The following is an 11,704-nucleotide window of genomic DNA, read 5'->3' on the forward strand; positions in this document are numbered from 1 at the left end:
CTCAATACATGCCCCCCCAAGAAACTTAAGTTAGTCTTTGAAGTCATTTACATTTCTAAAAGATCTTCTTTGAACCTTTACTTCCAAAAGACTTATTGTAACAACTTCCTTACATTCGTCACTACACTATCTTGTTTTACTCACCTTCTTGAGGTGAGTATCCTTTTTAACATTTCAAAAGAACTTTGTTGATTACCATGTGTGAATTCTCTGTCTAAGTAGGAAATAGATGGCCCCCACATCTTAGTGTTACATTTGATACAATTCATTGGTGTTACATTTGGTACCATTTATAAAAGAATAGCCTTTATTTATTTTCCTTTAGCGGGTACTTAAGTTATACGGTCGTCCATGAGCGTCCACTAGTTCAAATCTATTTAAATAGCAACTTTATTTTCAAGGCTTTTTCTGCTGCTTTCTTGCAATTTTCTACATGTCTTCAACAGCTTTAATGAGCCTTCCACTATTAGTGTAAGCATTTTGGAACTACTGTGAGATTTAAAAACCCAAAATTTGATACAACTCAAAGACAAGTCTGGTTAACAAAAACAAAGATTTATTGAAAAGAAATTGAAAATAATAAAGAAAGCGTTTGCAAACGCGGCCTCTTTGACCCTTCCCAAGTTGGATTGGGTTCAAAGAGCGCACTGAGCAAGTTTCAAAGCAGGCATTTATACTTTCTTTTCTTGATACATGCCCCCCTAAGAAACTTAAAGTTAGTCTTTGAAGTCATTTACATTTCTAAAAGATCTTCTTTGAACTTTTACATCCAAAAGACTTATTGTATCAACTTCCTTACATCCTTTACTACATTATCTTGTTTTACTCACCACCTTGAGATGTTCCTATCCTTTTTAACATTTCAAAAGGGCTTTGTTGATTTGTTGTTGTTGTTAGTTGCGAAGTCGTGTCCGACCCATCGCGACCCTATGGACAATGTTCCTCCAGGCCTTCCTGTCCTCTACCATCTTCTGGAGTCCATCTAGGCTCACGCCTACTGCTTCAGTGACTCCATCCAGCCACCTCATTCTCTGTCGTCCCCTTCTTCTATTGCCCTCAATCTTTCCCAGCATTAGGCTCTTCTCCAGTGAGTCCTTCCTTCTCATTAGGTGGCCAAAGTATTTGAGTTTTAGCTTCAGGATCTGGCCTTCTAAAGAGCAGTCAGGGTTGATCTCCTCTAGGACTGACCGGTTTGATCGCCTTGCAGTCCAAGGAACTCGCAGGAGTCTTCTCCAGCACCATAGTTCAAAGGCTTCAATTCTTTGGCACTCAGCCTTTCTTATGGTCCAGCTTTCACTGCCATACATTGCAACTGGGAAGACCATAGCCTTGACTATACGCACTTTTGACAGGGTGATGTCTCTGCTTTTTAGTGTGCTGTCTAGATTTGCCATGGCTTTCCTCCCAAGGAGCAAGCGTCTTTTAATTTCTTGGCTACAGTCCCCATCTGCAGTGATCTTGGAGCCCAGGAAAATAAAATCTGTCACTACCTCCATTTCTTCCCCATCTATTTGCCAGGAATTGAGAGGGCCAGATGCCATGATCTTGGTTTTCTTAATGTTAAGTTTCAACCCAAGTTTTGCACTCTCCTTCTTCACCCGCAACAAGAGGCTCTTTAGTTCTTCTTCACTTTCTGCCATTAGAGTGGTATCATCTGCATATCTTAGGTTGTTGATGTTTCTTCCGGCAATCTTAATTCCAACTTTTGATTCATCTAGCCCTGCCTTTCTCATGATGTGCTCTGCATATAAGTTAAATAGGCAAGGCGACAGTATACAGCCTTGCTGGACTCCTTTCCCAATTTTGAACCAATCAGTGGTTCTGTGTCCAGTTCTCACTGTTGCTTCTTGGCCCGCATATAGATTTCTCAAGAGACAAATAAGATGGTCTGGTATGCCCATCTCTTTAAGGACTTGCCACAGTTTGTTATGATCCACACAATCAAAGGCTTTAGCATAGTCAATGATTTGTTGATTACCATGTGTGAATTCTCTGTCTAAGCAGGAAATAGATGGCTCCACATCTTAGTGTTACATTTGGTGTGACATTTGGTACCATTTATAAAAGAATAACCTTTATTTATTTTCCTTTACTACTGTACTGTAAGGTTTTACACTTTGCCTCACAATTGCCCCAGCATTACTCAGGAATTTAAAAGAGCCAAAAGAAACTCCTGAGCCGAGGTTTCAGCAAGCAAACAACTTTTATTTTGATCAAAATAGAGTTGGGTGGCCACATCTCTCTTCGTGGCTGATAGAGAGATGAAGGCAACAACCAGGAAAGATGTCTTCCACCTTTTATACCTTTCCAGAACAAAGAGATCTGGTCTTGGTACTAGGAACCAAAAGGTACAGAAAAATAATTCCTAGATGATGACTCATACACAACAACCCAGGTTCCACCATAACTCCTTTTCCCCCTCCCCTTACCATGCTCTTTTCATGTAAGCAATCACCTGTACCTAAAGCATGAAACATTTGCTTTTATATAACTAACTTCTCAACACAAAGCACCTACAAAGCTGCTTGCACATAAACAAAGATATACTGTATATATGATTACAAAGTATCACTACCAATATCAATATTACTAACATCAAGTTTAAGTATAATAAAATCCCTTCATTCCTCCCTTTTTAATATAAAAGCCAAATAGGCTTAGGGACCTGAAGAGGGGAATAGTCAGAAGGTAAAGGGTTCAAAATCATTGCTTTAGCTGGTTTATCATTATAGATATGAGTGGCAGCAAAAGTTGGTCTGGATAGAGTGGATCTAACAATTCATTAAATAAATGGGATAAGCCATGATAAACACAACAACCCTCCTAAGGCCAAAAACAAAATGAACAATATTCTTTTCCAATTATCAAACATTCCCAAAAACCATCCTCCAACATCCAGTGCTCCTGTCCATGTCTGGACAGGGACATGAGCCAACTTGCGCATTCTGTCAGTGACTTCTTTGACATATTCCTTACGTGTAATGTCGGACTGGGGTCTAATTATACAATGTAGGGCCACAATGATGAAATAGAGGACCCATTTGGTTGGAGAGTCCTTTTCTTTCCAAGTCAAATGAAAATAAGAAGTGATGTTCTCTCAAGCTTCACATTTAAAAATTGTGGTGGTCTCTCATGAAAAAAGACAGAGTCTTTCCTGCCTCGGGATGAGAGCCCAGAGCACTGTCCAAAGCTCTCTTTTATTCACAAAGACAAACACTCATTGGATTGAGCTCATGTATAACAAAGAATCCCACTTCCCATTGGCTCTGAACCTGCAAGATACTCCCCTGGCTTGGTTATGACAGCTGTATCTTAATAGCCAACAATTAGCTGATTCACCTTGTGCTGAACAGGTGGTTTATCATGGCTTGTTTCAGGAGACTGAAAAACAATTGTTTCAGCTGCGCTTCTGCAGCCTGCAATAATTTCCCTACATCTCCTCCTTTTTTGTTTAACTGCCATACAGATCTTAAAGTTACTTTGTAGGCGTATAACACCTCTTTCCAGGGTGGTCATAAATCATAAGTTTGGTAAGCATTGTATACAATAGCACAAACCAATCAGCAAACATATAACTCCAATTATGATGGGGACAATTTGTCGCACCCATCCAAAATCAGGTAGCCAAGACCATAACCAATCCCAAGGACTTGTCACTGCAGAGCCAGTATAAACTAAAGAATTTTTCTTTAACCATCTTTCCCATAACATCAATTGTATGAGCAATATTAACATGAAAATCAAAAATATAAACACAACAGTGACTATAAATTAAAGCACACACCCCTCTTTTTGTGGCTAACATAATATCTAAAGCCATGTGATTCCACAATACATCTCTAATGTCTGAAACCTTTTGTTCTAACAATTTAAAGTCTTGATAGTTTGGTTAAACATAGCTACAATCCAATGATTCAAACAAATGCAAATCTCTATAATTCATGGCAACTTCTGATGGTGGTATAAGTCCTCTTGCCATTTGCATTCCAATCCTTCAGCTTATTGGACTTTGATCAAAGTTCACGTTTCTTCTATTTCTTAAACGACCAAATGGGAACTCATTCATTATGTAGATTGAAGGTGCAACACATATACATTATTTCTCCAGGCTCCTTGCTCCGGTTCTTTTTTTTTTTCCAGTTGAACTGAATAAACATTTACTTCATTACACAATATACCCAAACAAATCCCAAATATTATACATATAAAATTAACAAACATTTCAATTTTAATTTCCTTCTCCACATCATTTCCAAGAGTTTTCTCCTTATGCGATACAGATTGTTCATTCTGAGGTGGAATTTCCTTTGGCATTTTGATTGTTATCCTTTGATTTTTTCGGAAATCCGGAATAGGATCGTATAACCCTTGATGCCATGGGTTCATGATATGGTCTTACACACCTGGCTGGAATCCAGACTGGACCTGTTGGAGCAAGCACAGCAGCATATCCTCGCCCCCATGTTAACAAAGGCACAGGACCATGCCAAATGGGATCAGGTGGAGTTCTATACCAAACTTTAGCCTTTTGCACCTCTAACTGTTGACCAAAATGTCGGTCCACAGCTGTGGAGTCCAAAACTGAATCTAATTTTGAAATATTTAAATGATTTAAAGTAAATAAAGTTAAAGATAACCATTCCTGCAACACTGGTAAATTAGTCACATTTCCTCCTTTTTTGTTTTTATGTTTGTCAAGAGCCTCCTTTAATGTCCTATTTGCTCTTTCTACTATTGCTTGACCCTGAGAATTGTAAGGAATACCAAATTTATGCAAAATATCCCATTTATCACAAAATTCTGCAAAAGCCACACTGCAATATGCAGGTCCATTGTCTGTTTTAATTTGTACAGGTTTTCCCATTATTGAAAAACTTCTAATACAATGATTGATCACATGTTTTACTTTTTCTCCTCTTTGAGGAGAAACAAAAATATACCCAGAACACGTATCAATAGAAACATGTAAATATTTCCAAGGAGCAAAAGGAGGATATTGAGTAACGTCCATTTGCCTGATTTCTTTTTTATAACGAAGATAGGAGTGTTAAATGGACTTGTTGTGGGTTCAATATGACCTGCTGATAATTGCTCTGCTACTAAGTGATGAAGAGCTTCCAATTTTTCCCTTGGAAGAGGCCATTGTTCAACCCATACTGTTTGTGTTTTGTCCCATTCTAGTGGTAAAGCTGTTTTTGTGATGTTCATTTTAATCTTGTAATTTTATAACTGCATCAAACTGTTCTAACAAATCTCTTCCCCACAAATTAACATGAATTGGCAAAATCACTGGTCTTAATTTGGCTGTTCTGTTTCCTCTTTCCGTTGTCACTTGCAACCAACGCTGACTTTGGCGAGCAGCTTGAGAGCCACCCACACCCCACACAGACGGTGCAGAAATGGCTGGCCACTCCGGGGGCCAGTCAGATGAAGCTATGACTGACACATCAGCTCCAGAATCTAAAATTCCAGAAAAAGGCCTCCCATTAATAAAACAAATTTGCCTAGGTTTCTCCTTTTGTAAATTTTTTATAATAGCTAAGATTTGAGGATCCACAGTATCTGTAGAGCCAAACCCTCCAGTTCCTCGAATCCGCTCAGAATTTCCCCCAGGTGTTACATAAGGAAGTAGTATTAATTGAGCCACGGAGTCCCCTTTACTTGCTAATTGAGGAACTTTCACCATTATTTGAATCATAATTTGTCCTAAATAGTCCGAATCAATTACTCCAGGAATTATGTGAAACCCTTTTTTTGCTGCTGAGGAACGAGGAAGGACTAAACCTACTGTTCCTTTAGGCAATGGTCCCCAAAGTTGAGTTGGCATACAAGTCACAACATCAGGAAAATCCAAATTAATATCTTGCTGATTAATCAAATCTATACCTGCACTACCCTTGGTGGCTGTGGGAACGTTCTGAACAGACAATTTTCCACAAATAGTGTTGCCCTTATAACTTTGTTCATTTTGGCAACAAGCAGCTTTACTTCCTGGGCTAGCTGCTAGCCCGCATCCCAGTTTCCCGAAGTTTTAACATTTCTACATTGGTTTGCCCAATGAAATCCCTTCTTGCATCTAGGACAAGGTTGTTTCGGGCGAACTCCAGATTTATTATTTCCCTGTCTGCTTCCAACACTATTCCCTCCTCCTGGAGCTCGACATTGTGCCTTAAAATGACCAGGTTTCCCACAGTTGAAACAATTACCCGTTTGTTGACCAAATTTTCCTTTTTGCAAAGCGTTAGCTAAAGCACTCATATTCCACACCCCTGTTCCCACAGAGGAACATGCTCTTAACATATCTGCTATTCCATAAGTTGGTTGACTCACTATATTAGTTAGAGCTTTTTTACAGTCTGCGTTTGCAGCTTCATAAGCCAATTTCAACAAAAGTTCTTGAACTGCTTCTGCATTATCAATTTGTTTCTCAATAGCCTCTTTCAATTTATCAATGAATTCTGGATAAGGCTCAGTTGGCCCCTGTCGGACATTAGTAAAAGACTTAGTGGGTTTGCCTGACTGAGGTACTTTTTTATACGCGCTTATCACACAACGGCCAATTACAGGATAAGCAGCATCAGGAATTCCTCCTACTTGTTGTAAAACAGTGGTATATCGACCAGAACCATAAAGTTGATCTGGAGTGTAAGCCCCTCCAGAGTTATTTCCAGCTACAATAGCATTACGCTGATATTCAGAATCCCAAACTACATACTGTGCTGGTGTTAAAAGCATTCTCCACAAATCCTTCCAATCTTGTGGAACCATATTATATCCTGTAGATATCCCTTCTATGGTTCCTTGCACAAAGGAGGAATGCAATCCTGTCTCAGTTATACTTTTCCTAATTTCTCTCAAAATAGAAAAAGGCAATGGCTGCCAACGATATTGCCTATTTCCTTGACCATCTATATCCACTGTTACAGGAAAAGCCTCCAAACCTTCTACTAATTCCTCCGGTGACAATAACCCTTTCCCTTGGGCTTCATCAAATCCTGCTCTAACTACCCCAACTGCCCCTTGACACTTTAAACTTTTTGTACTTGCTTCATCAACTTTTTTGGAACCCTCCAAATTGTTAATTTCAGGTAATGATGTACATGACTTGGATATTAACTTAATGTCCTCCGCAGCCTTTGGGGTTACTAAACGAGGCATTGGAGTTAACACATGAGGTAGTGGGGCAGAAAGTTCTGGTGAAAGGAACAAAGGATTAGAATGTGCTATTAAAGCTTCCAAAATTTTCTCCCAAAGAAGTAAATGATTAATTGAGGCTCTTGGTTCCTCATGTAAAATTTTCCCTATCCTTTTCCAATCCTGAACTTCTAAAGTACCTTGTTCAGGATACCAGGGACATTGAGCTGAAATAACCCTGAGTAAGTTTTCTATGTCTTCTAAACCTACTTGAGAAAAAGCAGGAAACGTATTCTTTAAGATCTGGCGTAACTCCTTCGCATGGAGTGTTTGTGACGCTGAAAAATCATTCCCCATACTTACTGAATATTCGGTCCCGTCCTGCAAGATCCGATGAAGTGCACTATGCCTATGCCAGGCGTAAGTCTGAGGGTCTCAAAGAATCACGTCGGGGTCACCACATGTGGTGGTCTCTCATGAAAAAAGACAGAGTCTTTCCTGCCTCGGGATGAGAGCCCAGAGCACTGTCCAAAGCTCTCTTTTATTCACAAAGACAAACACTCATTGGATTGAGCTCATGTATAACAAAGAATCCCACTTCCCATTGGCTCTGAACCTGCAAGATACTCCCCTGGCTTGGTTATGACAGCTGTATCTTAATAGCCAACAATTAGCTGATTCACCTTGTGCTGAACAGGTGGTTTATCATGGCTTGTTTCAGGAGACTGAAAAACAATTGTTTCAGCTGCGCTTCTGCAGCCTGCAATAATTTCCCTACAAAAATGAAACAATTCTTTTGGGCCAGATCAATAAAAAGAAGTCTTTGATACTGAGGGAATCTCATTTGTGGTTTCCAGTTCAGGAAGATCAACTTGGACCCATATTTGTATCTGGTTCAATTGATAGCAAGTTCAAATGATGCTGAAAAATCCATTGGTCTGGTTATCTTGAAGCACACCAGGTTGCAGGAATCCTTTGATTATGCCAGGTTGGGTAGGATGTGCAAACATATTTGGCATTTAATGAGTAGGCCTGCCTCCACACTTAGTCCATTTAGCTTATTAGTCAATAGCTTTACATGCATAAAAAAAATTTCTGGCACTTGTCCATAAATCTCATGTTATTCTTCCCCCAAAGGTAATGTCTGTATGTTCCTCCATATGTCCAAATTTAAAGTTGTTGGTAAAGCTGCACTATATTGATAGGAGCATAACAAGTGACCTTGTTGCCCCTTTGCAAGTGGAATACGTAGTCTTGTTATAAACACAACTCCCTTTTTCCGCCATAAAGTTTTGGGCCCATGGTCCTTCCTTCTACCAAAGAAGGTACGAGGGAAACAACAGTAGCAGAAGAAAAATATTGCAATACATAGTGCAGGTTCCAGGAACATGATTTCCAGGGTAGTCCAATCCATTGATGTTTTTCTCGTACTTAGATGGAAACAGTTCAACAGGCGAGGCAGGTTGAAATTTCATTTTCAGGCCATCCAGCTGCGGAGCTTGTTGCTGGAGAGGGAATGATGGGACTTTCCATGGACTCACGCCTTGATTCCTTAAATCAGGAAGACTTGGCATGGTTGAGACAACTCAGGACTGGTATTTCTAGGTGACAGTTCTTTTCACCTGAACCCTGTCAGAAGAGTAAAAAACTCAGAGTGATGAATCGTGGTTCATTTTGATGCGTGGTAAACAAAGAAAACCCGAAGCATATATTCTACTATTAACCTTTTAATTACAAAGAAACTTGTAAAAACACAGAAAGACTCATGGCTACATATCTATCTCCCCAGGGAGCACAAAGAAGAGGAAAAAGAAAGTAACTTTTGTTTTAGGCATGCGCACACAGTAGTAAACTGGCTGAACATGTGACACTCACCATGGTTACAATTTATTTATTTATTTATTTATTTTATTAAATTTATATACCGCCCTATTCCCAGAGGACTCAGGGCGGTGTACAGGGAAGATTAAAACAAACATACAAAAATTAAAATCAGATTAAAACAATTAATTAAATAAAGTCCCCGAAATTTAAAACTAAAGCCTAATAAAAATTAAAACCCCTCAGCCTGGGCCAGACAGCTCAAAGATCCAAACCTCTTGCGAAATCTGGCATCTTCTTCAGAACACGGAAACTGGCATGACCCAATCTTCTATGCCACTTATGAATACACCTGTAATGCAAAGGTTTATCTGTTAGTGAATTCTAAACATTACCATGTTTATTAGGAACCTCAGGCTTGCCGTGAGCAACCTGTATCTTATTTGTCTTCCTGTTAGCTTTAGGAGCCTTTGAAATGGCAACAGGATCTCTCTCTGGAACATTTCTCACCGGGCCTGCACTCCCCCTTTTTGGAGCTTGTATACTTGCCTGCTCTTGCTGCTTAGACTTTGGCTTTAAGTAATAAACACCACCAATCAACATGGTTTCAGCAACAATATCTCCGTCTTTAACTACATAACTTGCCTTTTCAAGATGATGAACCTGGAATTTTGATACCCTAGACAAGTGACTCTGACGAAGCAAATTACTATTAGCTGATGGTACATAATAAACATCAGGAATGTATGCATCGAGCTCTTCAATATAAACAGTTCCTTTTTCCATGACCCGAACAGGATGATTTGAAAAAGAGTAAAGTTCACGAAGTTCAGGTTCAGGCTTGTGCATCTCTGTATAAAGCTATTTTCTATAGATAACATGTAATGCTGCTCCACTGTCCAAAGTCCAAAGAAGTCGTCTGTCGTACTCTGGTTGAGATTGTGGATCGTTGGTTAAAGCCAATGTGGCAAGTGGAGCTTGTGGATCACGCCTGGGACCACGGCCACGACCTTGTCATCTGCCTCTACCTCTGCCTCCTCTGGAATCTGTTCCTCTGGGCTGGTATGTGGCGGGCGCTGAAAATCGTTGGGGACAATCCCGGGTGGCATGTCCCACATTATTGCAGATGTAACATCTTGGCATCCTTGGAATGTAGGCTCTTTCACGGAAGAAACACCTCGCTGGAGCTCTTGATACAGGTGGTCCTCTCAAATGTGGCGTGGCTTGCATAAGTGCCTCTTCTTCGGTTAAAATTCTGCATACATGATCCACTGTGCGTTGAGCAATGGGCACTTGATTAATCTTGGTAATAGCACCTTTCCATTCATAGTTCAATGAGTTAATAATAATGCTGATCATTTGAAAGTCATCAATAGGATAGCCATTTTCACCCAGTTCTCTTCTTATTCCTTTCATTTTAGTTAAGTGTTCTCCAATATGTTCACCATGTTTTAATCTAGAGCCATGGAACTTGGACAAAAGCAAACATGTAGACTCAATTGATGTAGGCCGATAACATGCTTCTAACTGAGTCCAAATTTGTTGAGCAGTTGCATCTTGTGAAAACGTAAGCTGCAATTCAGTGTCCATTGACATCAATAATGTTGTACATGCTTTATTATTCAAGTTCCATATATCAGGAGTCCATGGCTGGTCAGGAGGATTAAATACCATGTGATGAGTACCTTCTCTGCGGAGCAGAAGTCCAACTTCACTGACCCATGCCCTGTAATTTTGTCCTGACCGTTTCAATTTCAAGTCACCAGCCAGTGGTACAATAGGAGATGCCTGTTGAGGAACATGCATTTGAGGTACAGGCTGTGCAGGCTGTGCCATTCGGACTTGACCTGCAGGAGGCACCAGTGGCGCCTGTGCTAAGAATTGGGGCAGATGCATTGGGACTGCCGCTGGTACCGGTGCTGGCTGTGGTTGCACTTGAGCCGCAATTCCACTCTGGCCAGCAGGAGGCACTGGCACTTGAGCTGCAACATTAAGTTGGCCTGCAGTTGGCACTGGCCTTCGAATTTGAGAACCCAGTGGTAACTGCACTTGGGCTGACTGTTTCTGTGCTCTATCTGGGACAGGAACCTGGCTAGTAGCAGTATTAATAGGAATTCTAGCACCATCAGCTTGGAGTAATGATTGATGAAAACGCATTTTGCATTCTCTTAATTTGCTCTTGCATTCCATGTAATAAGTCATTTCTATCTTGTAAAACAAATTCACCAGCAGATGGTGCTATAACATTAGATTCAGGCATCACTGTAGCCTTGCGTGCCATTTGATCTTTCTGTTCCCCTTCATCTAACATAACAGCCACTGGTGGGTGTGGCTTTGGCTTGGGAGAAGAAGGCAATATGGCCGACTCTGGGCTTTGAATAAAAGCAGATTCCCTCTCATGCTGCGTAAACATTGAGGCATATGCTTTAGCCTGTTGTAGCCTTTGCTCAAAAACCTCAATTTGTTCAAAATAACTTTTAACAGCCTTCTCAGGCAGAGTTTGTTCAGGGGTACAAGGAGAATAAAAAATTACATCCTGCCCACGTTTCACTGGTCTGGCACGGAAACACTCATATTCAGCATGAGCTCCTTGAGTGTGAAAACTTTCTGAGACGGCTGCATTAGAGCTTGTAAAAATAGAAGATGGTGTAACTGACCTTAAATCTTCTCCAAGACGCGTGGCAGAAGCAAGTAAAATCTGTTCTTCATCAGACTCCTCTCTGTCTTCCTTTGGCATCGGCATTTTCAG

Source organism: Vipera berus, assembly GCF_964194415.1.
Source record: "Vipera berus genome assembly, chromosome: W".
In the NCBI taxonomy this organism is placed as follows: Eukaryota; Metazoa; Chordata; class Lepidosauria; order Squamata; family Viperidae; genus Vipera; species Vipera berus.